Here is a 19,298-nt window from a genome sequence, read left to right on the forward strand (position 1 = left end):
CAAAATTAAATAGCTTATCATGGGGGCAGATGTTGTTGCTCAGTGGGCTACGCCACCACTTGGGATGCCCGCATCCCATATTGGAACATGTGGTTTGAGCCCCAGTCACTCCAGTAACCTCATCCAGTTTACTATTAATGTACCCAGAAGGCAGGGGGTGATGACCCAAGTACATGGGTTCTTGCCACCCACATGGGAGACCCAAATGGAGCTCTTGTCACCTGGCTTTAGCCTGAATTGCCTTGGCTGTTGCAAGCATTTGGGGGAGTGAACCAGCTGATAAGAGATCTCTGCTGTGTGTGTCTCTCTCCCTCTCTGTCACTTGGTCTTTCGATTAAATAAATATTTTTTATTTAAAAGAATAGTCTGCTGGGGCCGACATTGTGGTACAGTGGATTAAGCCCCCACCTGCAATGGTGGCATCCCATACAAGTGCTGGTTCAAGTCCTGGCTGTTCCACTTCTGATCCAGCTCCCTGCTAATGTGCCTGGGAAAGCAGCAGAGGTTGGCGCAAGTGCCTGGGCCCCTGCACACATGTGGGAGACCTGGAAGAAGCTCCTGGCAATGGCCTGGCCTAGCACAAACTGTTGCGGCCACTTGTGGGGTGAACCAACAGATGGAAAAATCTCTGTCTCTCTGTAAACCTTAGCCTTTCAAATAAATAAATAAATCTTTAAAAAAATTTAAAAAAAAGTCTACTCTAACTTTTATTTTACCTAAGGCATAAACACATACAACTTTTTACTCAAACTAGTTTTCTTTCTACCATTGAGTGATGCCAAAACTTCCTCTCCCAAATGCTATAATAAATGAGCTCCATTATCAAATGATGCAGCTCATCTGTTAAATCTGACCTGTGTTGCTAAAAAAAATTGGAAATTATATATGTATATATAATATATATAGAGAGAGATCTTCCGTCGGCTGGTTTACTCCTTTAATGGCTGCAATAGCCAGGACTGGGCCAGGCCAAAGCCAGGAGTCAGGATCTCCATCTGAGTCTCCCACATGTGTGGCAGGGGCCCAAACGCTTGGGCCATCTCACACTGCTTTCTTTCTTTCTTTCTTTCTTTCTTTCTTTTTTAAAGATTTATTTATTTATTTGAAAGTCAGAGTTACACAGAGAGAGGAGAGGCAGAGAGAGAGAGAAAGATGTCTTCCATCCGCTGGTTCACTCCCCAACTGGCCTTAACAGCCGGAGCTGCACCAATCTGAAGCCAGGAGCCAGGAGCTTCTTCTGGGTCTCCCACGCGGATACAGGGGCCCAAGGACTTGGGCCATCTTCTACTGCTTTCCCAGGCCACAGCAGAGAGCTGGATCAGAAGTGGAGCGGCTGGGACTCAAACTGGCACCCATATGGGATGTTGGCGCTTCAGGCCAGAGCATTAACCTGCTGCACCACAGTGCCACCCCCTCACACTGCTTTCACCAGGCCATTCATAGGGTGCCAGATCAGAAGTCTAGCAGCTGGGACAGGAACCAGTGCCTGTATGGGATGCCAGCATTACAGCTTAACCCACTATGCCACAATTCCAGTCCCGAATGATTCTTTTCATTAAGTTTATGGATCATTTTAATCATCTAACATACCTCACAATCTGAGAGGTAACCAGGTAGCTTTAAGGATAGTTCATAAAGGATGTGGTGTGTGTGACACAAATAGTAGGAATTTATTGTACGTTGCACTATTATTCTCAGCATCATTGGAAGTTTTATATCATTCATAAAGTCTGGTCACAATATTCTTTATTTTATACCAAGCAGTTTTATTTTATTTGAAAGGCAAAGTTACAGAGAGGCAGAGGCAAAAAGAGAGGTCTTCTATCCACTGGTTCACTCCCCAAATGGCTACAACAGCTGGAGCTGAGCCGATCTGGAGCCAGGAGCCAGGAGCTTCTTCCAGGTCTCCCACATGGGTGTAGGGGCTCAGGGACTTGGGCCATCTTCTACTGCTTTCCCAGGCCATGGCAGAGAGCTGGATCAGAAGTGGAGCAGCTGGTACTTGAACTGGTACTGTTATGGGATGTTGGCACTGCAGGCGGCGGCTTTACCTGCTATGCCACAGCACTGGCCCCCATGATATTCCTACCTGAAATATTTACCAGGGTATAACTCCTTCTTTTTTAAAAATTGAATAAAAGAAAGTGTGGCATGCATATATCATGGCATACTACTCAGCTGTGAAAAAGGATGAAATCTTGTCATTCACAAGAACATGGATAGAACTGGAGATCCTTATGTTAAGTGACCAGTGTTACATGATCTCACTCCTATGTGAGCGTAAAAAATGTGATATCATAGTAGTGAAAAGTATTCTGGTGGATACCAGAGGCTGGGGAGGGTGCAGGGGAGGGAAAGGCTGAATAACAGGTCCTGAGTTGTAGTCACGTGGGAGCAGGCAGCTCCAGTGTTCTGTTCCACAGTAGGATGACCACAGATGATGTTAACGTATGTGTGGTTCTCTACAGAAACAACTAGAAGACTGGATTTTGAATATTTCACCATAAAGAGATGTTAAGTGTTTGAGGAGATAGACATACTCCTGATGGGACAGTATCCATGTATATATAGAGAAACATCACATGGTCTCATTAATATGTGTAGTTTTTATATGTATGTTCATAATTTTTTAATTTACAAAACTTTAATGAAGTATCTATGCAGGGACTATTTCTGATTTTGAGTGTCTATTTTAAAAAGAATCTTTCTTTTCCTGTCCCCAGTAGACTGTAGGTGAGGGCTTCGTGTTTGTCCTATCTGTTCTGGCCCCTCTGTCCTGCCTTGGCGAGTGCTGGCGTTGTTGTCTCCTCCCAAGGCTTGGGTCAAATGCTCTCTCCTCCGTGAAGCTTTCTCCACTGTCCTAGTTGGAAGGAGTCCCTCTCTCTTCTAAGCCACGAGAACAACTTACTTTTCTACCTCTTCTGTTTACGTCTATTTCATCATTCCTGTTCCTCACAGGCTTCTGGGAATGGTATCTGCTTCTAAACCAATTCCATGTGCCTTATATGTTGTGAGCAGAGAATCAGCACTTCTTGAATGAATCAACTGGGGAAAGAGTTTTAACAAACATATTTTGTAAATATTTTTAAAGTCTATTTGAGAAGCAGAGAAGAGAGAGACCCTCCCTCAAAGACAGACCAACAGACAGGCAGAGCTCCCATCTTCTGGCTCACTCGCCGAATGCCTGCAGCGGCTGGAGCTGGGTCAGACCAAAGCTTGGAGCCTGGAACTCCATCTTGCTTCCCCTGCGGGTTTCAGGAACCCAAGCTTGAGCCACCACTGCCGCCTCTCCGGGTCCATCTCAGCAGGAAACTGAATCAGGAGCAGACCTAAGACAACAAACGCAGGCATGCTAACGGGGAAGTGGACAGCTTAGCTGGGTCTTCTTTTTCTTCTCGGTTTTCCTTTAATTAGCAATAGATCTGGGTCCTTGTTAGGCGGCCTTAGCCCAGTTTTGAGTCTAGATCTTTGTATATTTTTACATTTTGGTCTTGTACAGTTTAACTCCTTATTAATTTTTGCTGCATTTAAAAACTTGTGAATTCCCCCTCTTTTCTGCCTCCATTTTTTCAAATGAGATTGAATTTACATACAATAAAATTTACTCATTCAAAATATGCAATTCAATGAATTTTGATGAATGTGTACAGTTACATACCCACCATCAAAAACATGACACAGGTCTAATTTCATCACTCCTGAAACTTACTTTGTACTTCAACTCCCTCTCTCCACACCCTGCCCTTGGAAACCACTGACTTGATGCTTGAATGAACTGGTGTCTTAACAGCTATACCAGAGACCTGCCCTCTCCTTCCCTCTCTCTAAGCATTTGTGGTAGAAAAAAACTCTACCAAGTTATATGCTGGCCAATGATCCATTATTATATATAGTGAAGAGTTGCAACAACCAAAGAAATGTAAAATATTCTAAGAATGACCTTACTTTAGAATACAGCATTGATACAGCATTGAAGTTTAGTAATATTCTTTTTTTTTTAAATTAATTAATTTATTTGAAAGTCATAGTTACACAGAGAGAGGAGAGGCAGAGGGGGAGGGGGGGACGTCTTCCATCTGCTGGTTCACTCCCCAGATGGCTGCAACGGCTGGAGCTGTGCCCATCTGAAGCCAGGAGCTTCTTCTGGGTCTCCCACGTGGGTGCAGGGGCCCAAGGACTTGGGCCATCTTCCACTGCTTTCCTGGGCCATAGCAGAGAGCTGGATGGGAAGTGGAGCAGCCAGGACTAGAACCAGCACTCATATGGGATGCCAGCACTTCAGGCCAGGGCATTAACCTGCTGAGCCATAGCGCCGGCCCCCGTAATATTCTTATTGATTTCCAGATAGCAGGCAACTGCTTGTTCTTTGGATTTGTCAGAATAAAAGACAAACTAGTTGGTAACTCAGCTGGAATTTTTGCTGCTACCCCTGCTATCATACAAATAATATAAATTTTGACTCTTTCATGCCAGCTCTCAATCATGAACATCATATGGATGGATTTTTGTGGCCTTGAATATGCTACATAATCTTTCTAAGCCTCAATTTCTCCATCTATAGATCAGGTATAATAATAATGTTTGCCTCACATGGTTACATTAAGGATTAAATGAGGGAAAATGCCTAATGGACTAAAAACTGGTACCATCAAGCTATTAACAGCCATGTTGTGGATCTCAAAACAAGGCACCCATTTTCAGTCTATCCAGAAATGATCCCAAAAAATGTGCAACTCGGGGCCGGTACCGTGGCTCACTTGATTAATCTCCGCCTGCAGTGCCGGCATCCCATATGGGCGCCAGGTTCTAGTCCCGGTTGCCCCTCTTCCAGGCCAGCTCTCTGCTGTGGCCCTGGAGTGCAGTGGAGGATGGCCCAAGTGCTTGGGCCCCTGCACCTGGCTCCTGGCTTCGGATAGGCGCAGCGCCGGCCATAGTGGCCATTAAGGGGGTGAACCAACAGAAGGAAGACCTTTCTCTCTGTATCTCTCTCTCACTGTCTATAACTCTACCTGTCAAAAAAATTTTTTTTTAAAAATGTGCAACTCTGTGATGCACATAATGGCCCCATATCTTGATGTACTAATTATGATAATGGTGGTGGAGCCTTCTTATCATTAGTTGTCTAAGAAAGTTCTAGCTCTATTCCTGTACCCTCAGCTCTGCAGAATCAGGCTACTTCGGTGGACACATTTCTCACTGTATTTTGAATACCTGAAAGCCTTTTTCCCTGTTTTTAGATTGTATAGCAAATGAAGGCAGAGGCTGACTTACTATTTGTTCCTGTATCTCCAGTGTGTATCGAGGGAATGGCATAAAGCAGGTGCTCACTCAAAGCTGGTCAAATGAATGAAAAATCACATATGTTCTCTGCACACGTCAGCTACTGTTTCTTCTCAGTATACCCAAGAGGTGGCAGGCTGAGATAATATCAGAAAACAAAAAAGAAATCACACCCATGTATATAGTACTCCAAAATGAGAGTTCATCCCATAAAACCAGGAATACAGCTTGCTCCATTTTAAGCTTGGGTTGTTGACAGGCGGGATCATCAGCACAAGTCCATCTGTCAGTCTTCTCTTGGGAAAGGTATGGGCTAGTGTGATTAAAGTATTATAAAAATGTTGACACCAAGAGTTGTGAATCTCTAAAGGCACACGAAAAATTTTGCATAATGTTCTGAATTTCTGGGGCTCGCTACCTTCTTGTCCTAAGGGGATAATGATAATTATCTTACTCTGGCTTACTGGCTGCTTCCTTGGGGTGGGATTCCCAGGAAGATACTAGGACAAGATTTTGGTACACGTTTGAGAGTGAGAGCTGTGCAGGTAGGAGACTTGTCAGCGGCCTCCTTGTTTGAAGCTGTTTCAGAACCATTTCCTGTACTTGATTTTTCCTTCTCTCAAAGTCTTGAACATTTTCTAAGATGATGATTTTACATTGAACAACCACAATGTAAACTTTGTAAACTTGGACATTTATTTTTCAATTCATTCATGTTGTTTATGTGTTCTACGGAGCCTTTTTTTCACATTGCTGTGAGTCTGGAAGCTTTAAAGTGCAGGAAGGGTCCATTGTCTTCCATCTGCCAGGTTCTAAAAGTGCCTCTACTTCTGTGGCAAAACATTTGGTGTCTAACACAGGGTGACATCATGGGGTTTCTTACCACATCCCCATACCTTGTTGAAAATTGATAAACCCCAACAAAACCTGGCTCTTTTCGTTGCTGTTTATTTGTTATTCTGGTCATTTGGCAGAACAAGTCAGTTTATCAAATATATAACAAAAGTCAACACTTTCTCAGGGCCGTGTGGCAGGAGCTGCCCTGACGACTTGACCAGCGTCGTCCCCTTTGATCCTGACAACAATCTCCCAAAGCAGAGACTGTTATGACTCCTACAGGACTGGTGAAAAAACTGAGCTCAGAACTTGGATGCTGTCCCCAGTTATATTCTGATTGTGGGTAGAGTAGAATCAGGACCCTGGCCTGTTCAAATCCAGGATCCGAGTTCTCAATCCTTCTCCTTCCTTCTCTCTGACTTCCTGGTTTTCTTCACTCTGTCTCCTGGGGAGTGACTGAACAGAGTGGGTGTTTGCAGACTTTTATAGGAACTGCTATGGAGAGCAAGCCAAACTCCATGGCTACGGGCAAGGATGCATGGGGTACCCAGCCAAACACACCATTTTGAAACAGAAGTAAGTACCTGGAAATCCTCTCTCTCTGTCATCTGGGTTGCTTGGCAGTGCAGTTAGGGAACAGAAGGCGGCAGGCTCAGGGGGTGAGCTGAGGATGATGGGTCCCCTACTGTACAAGGAGTGAAGACACAGGCACTTCTCTGCAAGCCCGAGGGAGGGGGCACACACACAGGTGACTGAGAATGGGCGTGCACCTGGGCGGTGGGCCCAGGCATGGAAGACATGATCCCCTCGCCCACCTGGGAACTGTGACTGCACACTTGAGGCTCAGGAAACCCAGACCCTGGTGTGTGCAAGGTGAATTCACCCTGACCCACGGAACCCAGAACTTGGCTTCTGCAGGGGGACTTCTCCTTGGTATTAGGAGTAATGGATGTGGGGAGGAAGGCAGGAGCAGGGCCATTTTCCAGTATGAGGAAGAGAGTGCAGTTGAACAATGCGTGCAAAGAAACAGGTCCAGCCCCTGCTGGTGAACTCTGCCCCATCTTCCCCTCAGCCTTCACAGCACCTGTCACCAAGCGTAGGCTGCCGGGTAACCTGGAGAGGTTGTTAGGATGCAGACGCCCACATCGCAGCTCCTCAGACTGACTTGGTGGGTTCAGAGGCAGGCCCCTGAATTCTGCATTTTAGACCAACCCCAAAAGATTGTCCTGTCTAGGATCAGAGAAATAAATGAAGAGAATCACCCTGGAGTTAGGCAAGTGCTTGGAGAGCTGTCACTCTGGGAGGTTATTTAGGGTAGAGCCCCTTAATGATATGATTCTCCGGGGATGCTTGTTTTTGGAGAGCTAGTTGAGGATGACTGCTGCTCTTGTCCGAAAGTTCTCTGTCCTCCCTCAACACCTCCTTCCGGGAAAGCTGAGGCCAGACTGTGGGTGCGTGAGGTGGCACTCCAGCGTGGCCCCTGCTGGTCTTAGCTGGGCCGGCCTTCCAGGGTTCCCAGCAGGTGGAGAGCTTCAAGGAGAGCCATCTGTGAGGAGTGCCAGCGTCTTTTGTCTCGAACGGGGTCGAGGACTTCCTGTGGATTCACTGTTGTTAGGATTTTCTCTTCCCTGGATTTGCTGACTTCACTGCTGCCAGCAAGGCTGGTGCATCCAACACACGCCCTGTGGCCCCAGCAGACCTGTCCGTCCTCCCACTCGTAGGTGCCATCAGGACAGGATTGTCCTTTTTATTCTAGTTTTAAATTACTTAAAAACGACTTGCTGAATTGAAGTTTTCTAAATGACATTTTTGCCATGTTTAGCAAGGTATCAGTTTAATAGAATGGGTTAACTTTTTGTTTATAATTTATACAGCAAATTATACTATATAGAATGTTTTACAGTATTTGGTGGGGTCGGCACTATGGCATAGCAGGTAAGGCTGCTGCCTGCAGTGCCAGCATCCCGTATGGGCACCAGTTCAAGTCCCGGCTGCTCCACTTCTGATCCAGCTCTCTGCTGTGGCCTGGGAAAGCAGTGGAAGATGGCCTGTATCCTTGGGCCCCTGCACCCACATGGGAGACCCAGAGGAAGCTCCTGGCTCCTGGCTTTGGATTGGCACAGCTCCAGCTGTTGTGTTCGACTGGGGAGTGAACCAGCAGATGGAAGACCCCTCCCTCCCTCCCTCCCTCCCTCCCTCTCTCTCTTTCTTTCTCTTTCTCTTTCTGCCTCTCCTTCTCTCTGTGTAACTCTTTCAAGTAAAATAAATAAATCTTTAAAAAAGAGAGAGAGAGAACATGTAGTATTCAGTGACCACTTTAAAAACAGTATTCGGTGATTTCTGTGAAGATTTAGTTGAGTTAGTTTACTTCTTTCTTCAGACTATCCTTTGAAAGATGTCAATTGGTAACACTGGGCCATAGTATGGGTTAGCCTTTTAGAGTAGTGCATATTATTCAGGAAAGGGTGTTTAAAAAAACCCCAAACTTCTATTTAAGATTGGCACATCAGTTCTGACATTCATTTCTCTCTCTCTCTCTCTTTTAATTTATTTGACAGAATTAGACAGTGAGAGAGAGACAGAGAGAAAGGTCTTCCTTTGGTTGGTTCACCCCCCAAATGACTGCCATGGCTAGAACTGTGCCGATCCAGACAGAAGCCAGGTGCTTCTTCCTGGTCTCCCATGTGGGTGCAGGGCCCAAGCACTTGGGCCATCCTCCACTGCACTCCCAGGCCACAGCAGAGAGCTGGACTGGAAGAGGAGCAACCGGGACTAGAACCCAGCACCCATAAGGGATGCCGGCGCCGCAGGTAGGTTAACTAAGTGAGCCATGGCGCCGGCCCTGATATTCATCTCTTTAAATATGAAATTGCTAAAGATTCAGGACAAGTAAATCAATATGAGATGCAGAGATTTCAGATACTAATTACTCGTCAAATAAAATGAAGGCTGATACACCATCTGACCTATTGGTAGAAGAATATACAATTAATGGTAGAGAAATTCTAAACAACATTCAAAAAGGTGGAGGTAAATGGTCAGTTTGAAGAATTTCATCCTACATGTAATGTTTAAAGTCTTAATTGTGAGATGTAACATTAAGTCTACCATGACACTGAGCATTTATAAAGGGAATGTTAACCATGGTTATAATTTGAAAAAAGAAAAAGAAAAATGACAGACATTACAAGTGACTGAAGATAAAACACTCAATTGTGTGTTTTTTGTTTTTTAAAGATTTATTTATTTTTTACTTGAGAGGAAGAGTTACACTGAGAGGAGAGGCAGAGAGAGATAAAGGTCTTCCATCCGTTGGTTCACTCCCTAATTGGCCACAACAGCCGGAGCTGCGCCAATCCGAACCCAGGAGCCAGGAGCTTCCACTGGGTCTCCCATGTGGGTGCAGGGGCCCAAGGACTCGGCCCATCTTCTACCGCTATACCATGCCATAGCAGAGAGCTGGATTGGAAGTGGAGCAGCCAGGACTAGAACCAGCACCCATATGGGATGCTGGCGCTTCAGGCCAAGGCGTTAACCTGCTGCACCACAATGCTGGCCCCTTAATTGTAGTTTTTAAAAAGGAGAAATGGAGTAAGTGCACAGTGACTCCTGTTGTTGACTTTACAAATTGACACTCCTGTCTGTGGCATCAGTAATCTCCCTATGCTCCATTCATGAGTTTCCAAGGCTATAGAAGCCCTCTGAGTTCTCTGACTCTTATCTTGTTTAGACAAGGTCATAGTCAAAGTGGAGGTTCTCTCCTCCCTTCAGAGAAAAGTACCTCCTTCTTTGAAGACCTGTTCTTTCCACTGGGATCTCACTCACAGAGATCTTTCATTTAGTTGTTTTTTTTTTTTGGCCAGAGTGTCTTGGCTTTCCATGCCTGAAATACTTTCATGGGCTTTTCAGCCAGATCCGAATGGCTTTAGGGCTGATTCTGAGGCCAGAGTGCTGTTTAGGACATCTGCCATTCTATGAGTCTGCTGAGTATCTTGCTTCCCATGTTGGATCACTCTCCCCTTTATTTATTCTGTCAGTTAGTATTAGCAGGTACTAGACCTGTTTATGTGCTCCCTTTGACTCTTAGTCCTTTCATTATGATCAATTGTGAACTGAAATTGATCACTTGGACTAGTGAGATGGCATTGGTACATGCCACCTTGATGGGATTGAATTGGAATCCCCTGGTATGTTTCTAACTCTACCATTTGGGGCAAGTCAGCTTGAGCATGTCCCAAATTATACATCTCTTCCCTCTCTTATTCCCACTCTTATGTTTAACAGGGATCACATTTCAGTTAATTTTCAACACTTAAGAATAACAGGAGTCACTGTGCACTTACTCCTCATGTAGGATCTCTGTCCTTAATGTGTTGTACATTGAGATTTAATGCTATAACGAGTACTCAAACAGTATATTTCACTTTGTGTTTCTATGGGGGTGCAAACTGTTGAAATCTTTACTTAATGTATACTAAACTGATCTTCTGTAAAAAAAAAAAAAAAAGAAATTATCAATTCCCAACTTGACTCTCACTGGGATTAAACATGACATTAGGTCTGATCTGATTGCATCATCATTTAAAAAATCATCTATTATTTTTCACTTTATGTTTCTGTGTGGGAGCAAACTGTTGAAATCTTTACTTAATGTATGCTAAACTGATCTTCTGTATATAAAGAGAATTGAAAATGAATCTTGATGTGAATGGAAGGGGAGAGGGAGTGGGAAAGGGGAGGGTTGCGGGTGGGAGGGACGGTATGGGGGGGAAGCCATTGTAATCCATAAGCCATACTTTGGAAATTTATATTCATTAAATAAAAGTTTAAAAAAAAAGGAGAAATGGAGACAGTTTTACATGGTTGCAGTGCGCCAAGATTTGAAATGAAAGAGCAAATGTGTTCAAAGACACATAAAAGAAGTCAGGAGGTTTGGAGGGATTGACATAATGAATGATAAAACTTAAAATCTGATTTATATTCATAAGTTACCGTAACTCGAGATTTGCAAAAAGAAAAAAAGGAACATGAAAGACTAGTTAGAAATGCTAAAGATAGGCCAAGTAAGAAGTAAGTTAGGAAATAATGAATGAGCAGCATCATATACGAAGGCCAATATTCCTCCTTACAAGTTAAAATTAGAATTTTAAAATACTAATCAGAATGGGCAAAAATGATCCTTCAGTGCTAAGAATTGACAAAACCGTAAATAACCTAAATAATAAATCTATATAATACTGAATATTCCTAAGGAAAACAACTATCATTTGAGAAATTTTATGAATTTGAAATTTGTCCAGCTTATAGAAGTGAAGTAGAATGGGGGTTGCCTGAGGCCTGGCACTGGGGTGGATGGGGGAGAAGGTGCTGGTTAAAGGGTGCAGAGTTTCAGCCAGACAGGAGGAATGAGCTTCACTGACCAGTGGCACAGAACGGTTGCTATTACCAACAAAAATGCACTGCGTATTTCAAAATTGCTTAACCATTATATATATATATATTTTTTTTTTTTTTGATAGGCAAAGTGGACAGTGAGAGAGAGAGAGAGAGAGAGAAAGGTCTTCCTTTGCCGTTAGTTCACCCTCCAATGGCCGCCGCGGCCGGTGCGCTGCGGCCGGCGCACCGCGCTGATCCGATGGCAGCAACCAGGTACTTCTCCTGGTCTTCCATGGGGTGCAGGGCCCAAGGACTTGGGCCATCCTCCACTGCACTCCCTGGCCACAGCAGAGAGCTGGACTGGAAGAGGGGCAACCGGGACAGAATCCGGCGCCCCAACCGGGACTAGAAGCCGGTATGCCGGCGCCGCAAGGCAGAGGATTAGCCTACTGAGCCGCGGTGCCGGCCTTAACCATTATATTTGATATGTTCTCCCTACAAAATAGTAATGTGACTGATGCAATCATCCCACAATATAAAAATATTAAAACATCACATTGCTCCATATACCTGAATGCATTTATTATATGCCAACTAAAAATCTGTTCATAAGTATCCTTAGCTTTTGACAAATTATTCCTCAAAATTCCATTAAAAAGAGCAAATGAAACCCAGACCGCTAAAGCAATCTTATGCAAACTATTGCAAATTTTTATAAACAGATCAAAAACATATGCTTTTGGTAAGTTTGACAAATTAGTGACTCATTCAGTTGATTGACTGATAAATGGATCCTGTGGGGTTGAGTTCTGGCCAACTGGACAATTTCTTTTATTCAGAAAGGGGGTTCAATTTATCCTTGTGTCTGTGTAGTTGAGTGTGGAGCCTCGTGCCGTGGGTACTCGGTGAACAACTGGTGAGTGAATGAGTGACTTGTTCTGGATGAGGGGAATAAAAGGAAAGAAGACTGCAGGACTCCTGGCTTGCCCTCCAGCGTAGATTTAGTCTGTCAGTGATTATCATCACCGTAGTGTTACTTTTTCACGTGTTGGGCTTGTACTTACTCTTAGATTCCTAAGAACAGGTGGATGGATGTTATTGCTACATGATATTTGGGGGCCATTTAAATGGAAATGAACTTCATTACAGAAGAGATGAAAACACTTTTTGAAATAGGCCAGAGTGAGGCAATATCACACAGGAGTGTTTGACAGTAAGTTTTAATGAAATGTTCAAAACCCGAACAGTGAGTTCTTGCATATGTGACATTCACATAGCACTTCATCCTGAAGTGATTGTCAAACAGACTTGAGAGAGAGAGAAGCCAGCAGAGAGGAAGGAGGAGCCGGGCTGGCTCGCTGGACCCTTAGGAATCATGGAGGAAGTGATCAAGTAGATGCCATCCCAGGAAGTCACAGCGAGCGGGAGTGTTTTTTCTTCTGCTCCTTCAACTCACCTTCCTGTCCACGATCAGAGAGGAGAGGAAGTGAGGAAAAGCTAAGTCTGTCCCCAGCACACAGAGTGGAGAGAGGCCAGGTAGGGAGAGAGCCGGGCACCTTGGGCATGGCCCACGCTGCTCTGGGATCGGTACAGTAAGAGCCGGAGGCTTTTCCTTGTGCAGTGAGTTGGAATGAAACATGCTAATTTGAGGTCTCTTTCAAGTATTTTGTTTAACTCCATTGGCCTTTAATTCCTTTATATTGCATCATTTACTGTAATGTTATTTATATATGAAGCGTGTTATGCTTATTAACCAATGTGCACACATCTAAAGTACAGATTTTCTGTAATGGGCTAATTACAGGACTTTAAAGCCACCTACTGAGTTTTGCTGCGCCTCACAACAGGTTCACTGAACTGGATAAATTTATTCAAACGTGTGGAAATGAACCCCATTCTATGTGCAACGGTACTGGGAAAACACACAAATTATACCTCAATACCAGTTTAATGGGTCACACAGTGAACCTGAATACTGAACTTATCTACATCGTAAAATAGTGGGGAAGCCGTGGTAAGGAGGGGAAGTGCCCATTCAAGGGGGTTCCGCCCTGTTTGTAAACAGTGGCAGAAAAACAATCAGCCTGGCAATTAGGAGCAAGCTCCCCAAGCTTGGAAAACAGCACTGGTTGCCTGTCAGTGACCTCTGAAAACACACAACTTTCATAACTGACCCCAGGGTGGAACGGAGTGACGACATCTCCGCAAACACACGTCTCAAGTGCAGCCCTTTCATCTTCCTGATGGAGGAGGAGAGGTGCACAGTTCAGGAGGAATTCAGCACAGAGTGTTCTGAGTTAGAAATACAAACAAGATAACAAAAAATGTGGGGGAATTAGACGCTGGCTTCAAACCAGTGTTTTCTTTGAGCTTGATCAAAACAATAGGGTATGTTGATCATGTTAGTATTATTTGTAAAAGAATTTTTGAGACACAGAAACACAGAGAATGGGGATACACATACACACAGAGTATTCTTATCTGCTAGTTCACTCCCCCAAATGCCTGCAGTAGCCAGTGATGGGCTGGGCTGGGCTGGGCTGGGGCTGGAGTCAGTGGCCAGGAATGCAACCCAGGTCTCCCTTATGGTTTGCAGGAACCCGATTACTGGAGCCACCAGTACTGTTTCCCAGGTCTGCGTTAGCAGGATGCTGGAGTCAGGAGCTGGAGCTGGGAATCGAACCCAGGCCCACAGTGTAGGATGCAGGCATCTTAACCACTAGGCTAAATGCCCACACTGTATTATTTCTTCAGTAATCCATTCTCATTTTTTTTTCCCATTTGAGACTTCCAAAGAACTTTAGACTGAAGCTCTATAGCACTGTATTTAGAACAATTATTTCATTATGAAAACATAATGAGGGGAAGGAGAGAACAGGGAAATGGAGGCAGAGGATTGAGAACCTGGCCAGGGACAGAGTTGAAAAGGAAGACATTATTTCCTGCTAATGTTTACCAGTTAGATAAGTTCTTACACATTCAAATGTGCTCATTTGTAAGATGAAGTAGATGCTTCATTCTTGGATAGGTTCCCGGGGCAGTGGTCCGTCACTTTTGTCACTTGCAAGCCTGCATGCATTCCAGTCTTGTCCCAGCGCACCTTGATCCCAACTCGTGATCTGCCCTGTGGCTGTCGTTGGGCTTCGAGAGCCTCACTCACGTTTTTTTTTCTAGGGAGGCACCAGCTCCTGCCGCCGGGAAGCCCAGAGTTTGGAGCACCTGGGGCGAGCGCCACGTGTACCAATAAAAAGAGTTCTCCAGGAAACGAGGTATGACGCACATCAGCTTCGCCAAGACGCTGGGAGCAAGAAATGAGAATTTAAATATGAAATACTAAAATTTAACACATGGCTGAAACAAAATAAATGGTGTACCACTGAAAGCATTTGAGGTAATTAATCAATGCTGTGTTTGTACATATCATTAAATATATTATACTCAGTTTAGATTTGATTTCTCTGCTCCTTTTATAAAGAGTTAAAAGAAAATACATTTGAATTCACGCTGATACCGAAAACATGCTCCTAGCTTCTAGTTTTTCGGATTTCAAATCATTTCCATTAACAAACAGCTATTTGCCCTCTAATAAAATATGTCATTATGCTTTATTCACATCGCACAAAAGAATCACTGAAAAATCGCCCCAATGATGGCCAATAATTACACATTTTGCTCCTGTGCTAGCGATGAAGAAATCTGTTCACTGGAGAAAGCAGGTGCCGGGCCATCAAGCTAATAGTCAGTGTGTGCCGCGGTAATTAGCCACTGCGATTGCTAAAATTAACAATTAGCTAACATGCAATTCTCTCTTCTGCAGGCTGCAGTTTACTTTGTATAATCCTTGCATGTTCTTAGTAATTACTCTGACAGCTTATTATTTTTATTTTTTTCTGGTTTGAACACAGCTTTCCCGTTTGCATTGGGCGACCCAAATGTTCAACAGGCAGAAGTGAAGCAACTGCTTGACTAGGCATTTTTCTCAGGCACACATTTGGTTGTTTTCTCAACTTTTCCTTGTTGGGGAGGGGAGTGGTCAGGGGGACAGCTCTGCTGCTTTTACAACCATTGTCCTGGCGCCCAGGGCAGCCCACCCGGGCATCCCGAGGCTTTCAGAAGGAAAACCGCCCGGCCAGCGGCAATTTAGACTCCAGGGGACAGCTCCAGGGATGAAGTGCCACAGTCAAGCTGGTCCAAACATCTTCTTTCATTCTTCCCTGGAGTGTGTCTTTGGTTAATGCATTCCCTGCCCCCGCACGAGGCCCCTCCGCCCCACTTACCGAGGGAGAAAATGTAGCGTCCTGTGCGGATTGTTCCTGATAGGAGCTATACGCGGAGATAATATGGCCGAAGCCTTTTAGTGGATGGAAGAAGGCCCCAGCTTACGTGGGAAAGAAAAGAGAAAATTCAAAGGTAAGGGAGTCATTTGTTTCCAGAAGCCTCCAGAAGACTGCAATGTAGAGAGAGCTCTCAAAGCATTAGGTAAGATAAACCGTGGCAGCAAATGTAGCCCACTGCTGTTCCGAATTGTATTAGCGTCCTGTGGGGGCCCACAAATGAGCACAAATGGAGCGTCAGAAGCAATGCACATGTGTGATCTTAGGTTCTGGAGGCCAGCCGGCCACGGGGGTCTTACCGGGCGACAAGCAAAGTGTCACAGGGCTGCCTTCTTTTCTGGAGCCTCTAGGGTGGAATCTGTTTCCTGGGGCTTCCCAGGCCCCTGCGCAGCCAGCGTCTCCCTCTGACCACAGCTGGGAAAGCTTCCCTGGTTCTGAGACCTTAGGGGATTACACTGGCGCACCTGGATCATCCAGGCCCTCCTCCTCATCTGAAGGGCCTCACTTTAACCACACCTGCAGTGTGTCTTTTGCCTTGTAAGCTCACATGTGCGTCTTCCCAAGTTCTGGGAGTGGGACATGAACCTTATGGGAAGGTCATCATTGGGTCTATCACACACAAGCCAAAAAAGTTGAGTTTGTGCTTCTCTCCAGTTGTCATTGTACATTTAATGCCTTGGAACTGGGTTACTTAGGAGAGGGCAATGTGGGGCGGTGGATTTCCGTGTTGGCCCTCCCACGCCAGGTCCCTTAACTGACACTTGGAACCAGCGCAGGTTGTGCTTTGTCCTGTTGCTCCCTGGCTCCTGAGCTTGGAAGGCCTTTTCACCCTCTATTTTTTTTCTTAAAAACACTTATTTGTTTGTTTGTTTGTTTGTTTATTTGAAAGGCAGAGTAACAGGCAGAGGCAGAGAGAGAGAGAGAGAGAGAGAGAGAAAGGTCTTCCATCCACTGCTTCACTTCCCAAGTGGACGCAACAGCCGGAACTGGGCTGATCCCAAGCCAGGAGCCAGGAGCTTCCTCTGGGTCTCCCACACAGGTGCTGGCACCCAAGAACTTGGGCCATCTTCTGCTTTCCCAGGCCATAGCAGAGAGCTGAATTGGAAGTGGGGCAGCCACGACTTGAACCGGTGCCCATATGGGATGCCAGCAGTACAGGCGGCAGCTTTACTTTTTAGGGCATGGATTTGCCCTAGCAAAGAGTTGTCATCACATACACTGTGCTTTTTTTTTTTTTAATATTTATTTATTTATTTATTTGAAGGGCAGAGTTAGAGAGAAGCAGAGACAGAGAGAGGGAGAGGTCTTCCATCTGCTGTTTCACTCCCCAGATGGCCGCAGTGGCCGGAGTTGAGCTGATTCAAAGCCAGGAGCCAGGAGCTTCTTCCAGGTTTCCCATGTGGGATCAGAAGCCCAAGGACTTGGGCCATCTTCCCAAGCCACAGCAGAGAGCTAGATGGAACAGCCGGGACTTGAACTGTTGTCCATATGTCATGCCGGCACTGCAGGTGGCGGCTTTACTGGCTACGCCACAGCATCAGCCCCACACTGTGCTTTATCACAGTGCCAGGCTGCAGCATGCTAGATTACTGTGCAAAGGAGTGACCGAGGCGGCTGTCCACAGCAACCCTGAACTACATGAAGAAACACCACCGACTACAGCCCTGACATCTGAAATGCAGGCACAGAGACAAAGCCTTGCATTCCCAGGAAGGGATGCCGCAACTTTTCCCGTGCATCAGCATGAGCTGAGCATCAGGGATCAGCAGGGCTGTAGCAGATACGTCCAGAGAATCGGAGCCATGGGCCCTGCTTAGGATGCAGAGGAGGGCCTGACTTAGCCGGAGAGGTCAGAGCCGTGAGCTGTATGGTGATGCTGGGGTGAGGCTTGTGGTGGGAAAACAAGGCAGCATGTTGTATGCCAATGGGAGGAAACTGGAGTGAGCAGAGGTGCGCAGGCTGGGGAGCAGGCAGGAGTCAAAGATCCTGAGAGCTCATTGCTGATGGGTGGGGGTGGAGAAGGTGAGACCACACAGCCTCAGAAATTCTTGCCAAGTGTCTGTAAGAGTTGGGACGTTGAGACAGGCCTTGCTTTATGAAAATTTGCTCTTCAAAATAGAAATGCGTTAGATTCTCCACTTTATAAAATAATCCTTCTGATCAGCTTTTGCTAGAGCAAGCTGTTTTATATATTTACAGTAAAGTTCTGTCCACAAGAAATGTGCTGACCACCCCCAGTAGCCTATCATCCACACTGTGTTGTAAGACAGTGGACCAGGAGAACTTGGGGAAACGGTGGAGCCAATACTTTCAAACGCTTTGTGAAAATCCCGAGGTGTGCGCCTCCACTCAAGACGCTGGCCAAGATGTGGAGACAGAGGTTCAGTAGAGCTCAGCCTGCCCAGTGGTGAGGCAAGGCTGTTAGAACAATGGCGCTTGGGACCGGCGCTGTAGTGTGCGGGTTAGACTGCCACCTGCAGTGCTGGCATCCCATGTGGGTACAGCTCCACTTCCCATCCAGCTCTCTGCTATGGCCTGGGAAAGCAGTGGAAGATGGCCCAAGTGCTTGGGGCCCTGCACCTTTGTGGGAGTGAACCAGTGGATGGACCTATCTCTTTCTCTCTGCCTTTCCTTCTCTCTCTGTGTAACTCTTATTTTGTGTGTGTGTGTAACTTTTTTTTTTTTTTTTTTTTTTTTTTTGACAGGCAGAGTGGACAGTGAGAGAGAGAGAGACAGAGAGAAAGGTCTTCCTTTGCCATTGGTTCACCCTCCAATGGCTGCCACGGCCAGCGCACTGCGCTGATCCGATGGCAGGAGCCAGGTGCTTCTCCTGGTCTCCCATGGGTGCAGGGCCCAAGCACTTGGGCCATCCTCCACTGCACTCCCAGGCCACAGCAGAGAGCTGGCCTGGAAGAGGGGCAACCGGGACAGAATCCGGTGTCCTGACCAGACTAGAACCCGGTGTGCTGGCGCTGCAAGGCGGAGGATTAGCCTAGTGAGCCGCGGCGCCAGCACTCTGACTTTCAAATAAATAAATAAATCTTAAAAAAAAAAAAAAGAACAATGGCACTAAAGCCGAGTGATATGTCAAAGGAAAAATGTATTCCAATATGAAGATATATTGGCAGAGGATTTTCATCATCTCGTGTAAGAACAACTGGGGCATATTTAGAGGAATGAAAATGGTTTAAAGCAGGCATGCAGGTTTTTTTTTTTATTCTCCAAGACCTGGCAATATTTTTTTAAAGATTTATTTATTTATTTGAGAGGTAGAGTTACAGATAGTGAGAGGGAAAGAGAGAGAGAAAGGTTTTTCCATCCGCTGCTTCACTCCCCAGTTGGCCTCAGTAGCCGGAGCTGCATAGATCCGAAGCCTGGAGCCAGGAGCTTCTTCAGGGTCTTCCCATGTGGGTGCAGGAGCCCAAGCACTTGGGCCATCTTCTACTGCCTTCCCAGGCCATAGCAGAGAGC

The 19,298-nt window shown here is 45.6% G+C and overlaps 2 long non-coding RNA genes across 2 annotated transcripts in view; one reads left to right on the forward strand and one right to left on the reverse strand.

Moving 5' to 3' along the window:
* Positions 1-13,999: 13,999 nt before the first annotated feature.
* LOC149123004 (uncharacterized) lies at positions 14,000-16,330 on the reverse strand. Its single transcript, XR_016217410.1, has 3 exons — positions 16,127-16,330; positions 15,771-15,871; positions 14,000-14,791 (listed from the first exon to the last, which is right to left on the reverse strand). It is a non-coding gene; the product is annotated as an uncharacterized LOC149123004 (long non-coding RNA).
* Positions 15,857-19,298, forward strand: part of LOC149123005 (uncharacterized) — a 63,061-nt gene continuing 59,619 nt past the window's right edge. Inside the window, exon 1 of the long non-coding RNA XR_016217411.1 lies at positions 15,857-15,972. This is a non-coding gene — a long non-coding RNA (uncharacterized LOC149123005). The remainder of the gene's footprint in view (positions 15,973-19,298) is intronic.

The sequence above is a fragment of the Oryctolagus cuniculus genome, chromosome 12 (assembly GCF_051225735.1).
Source record: "Oryctolagus cuniculus isolate XC-2025 breed Fujian yellow rabbit chromosome 12, ASM5122573v1, whole genome shotgun sequence".
Taxonomy (NCBI): Eukaryota; Metazoa; Chordata; class Mammalia; order Lagomorpha; family Leporidae; genus Oryctolagus; species Oryctolagus cuniculus.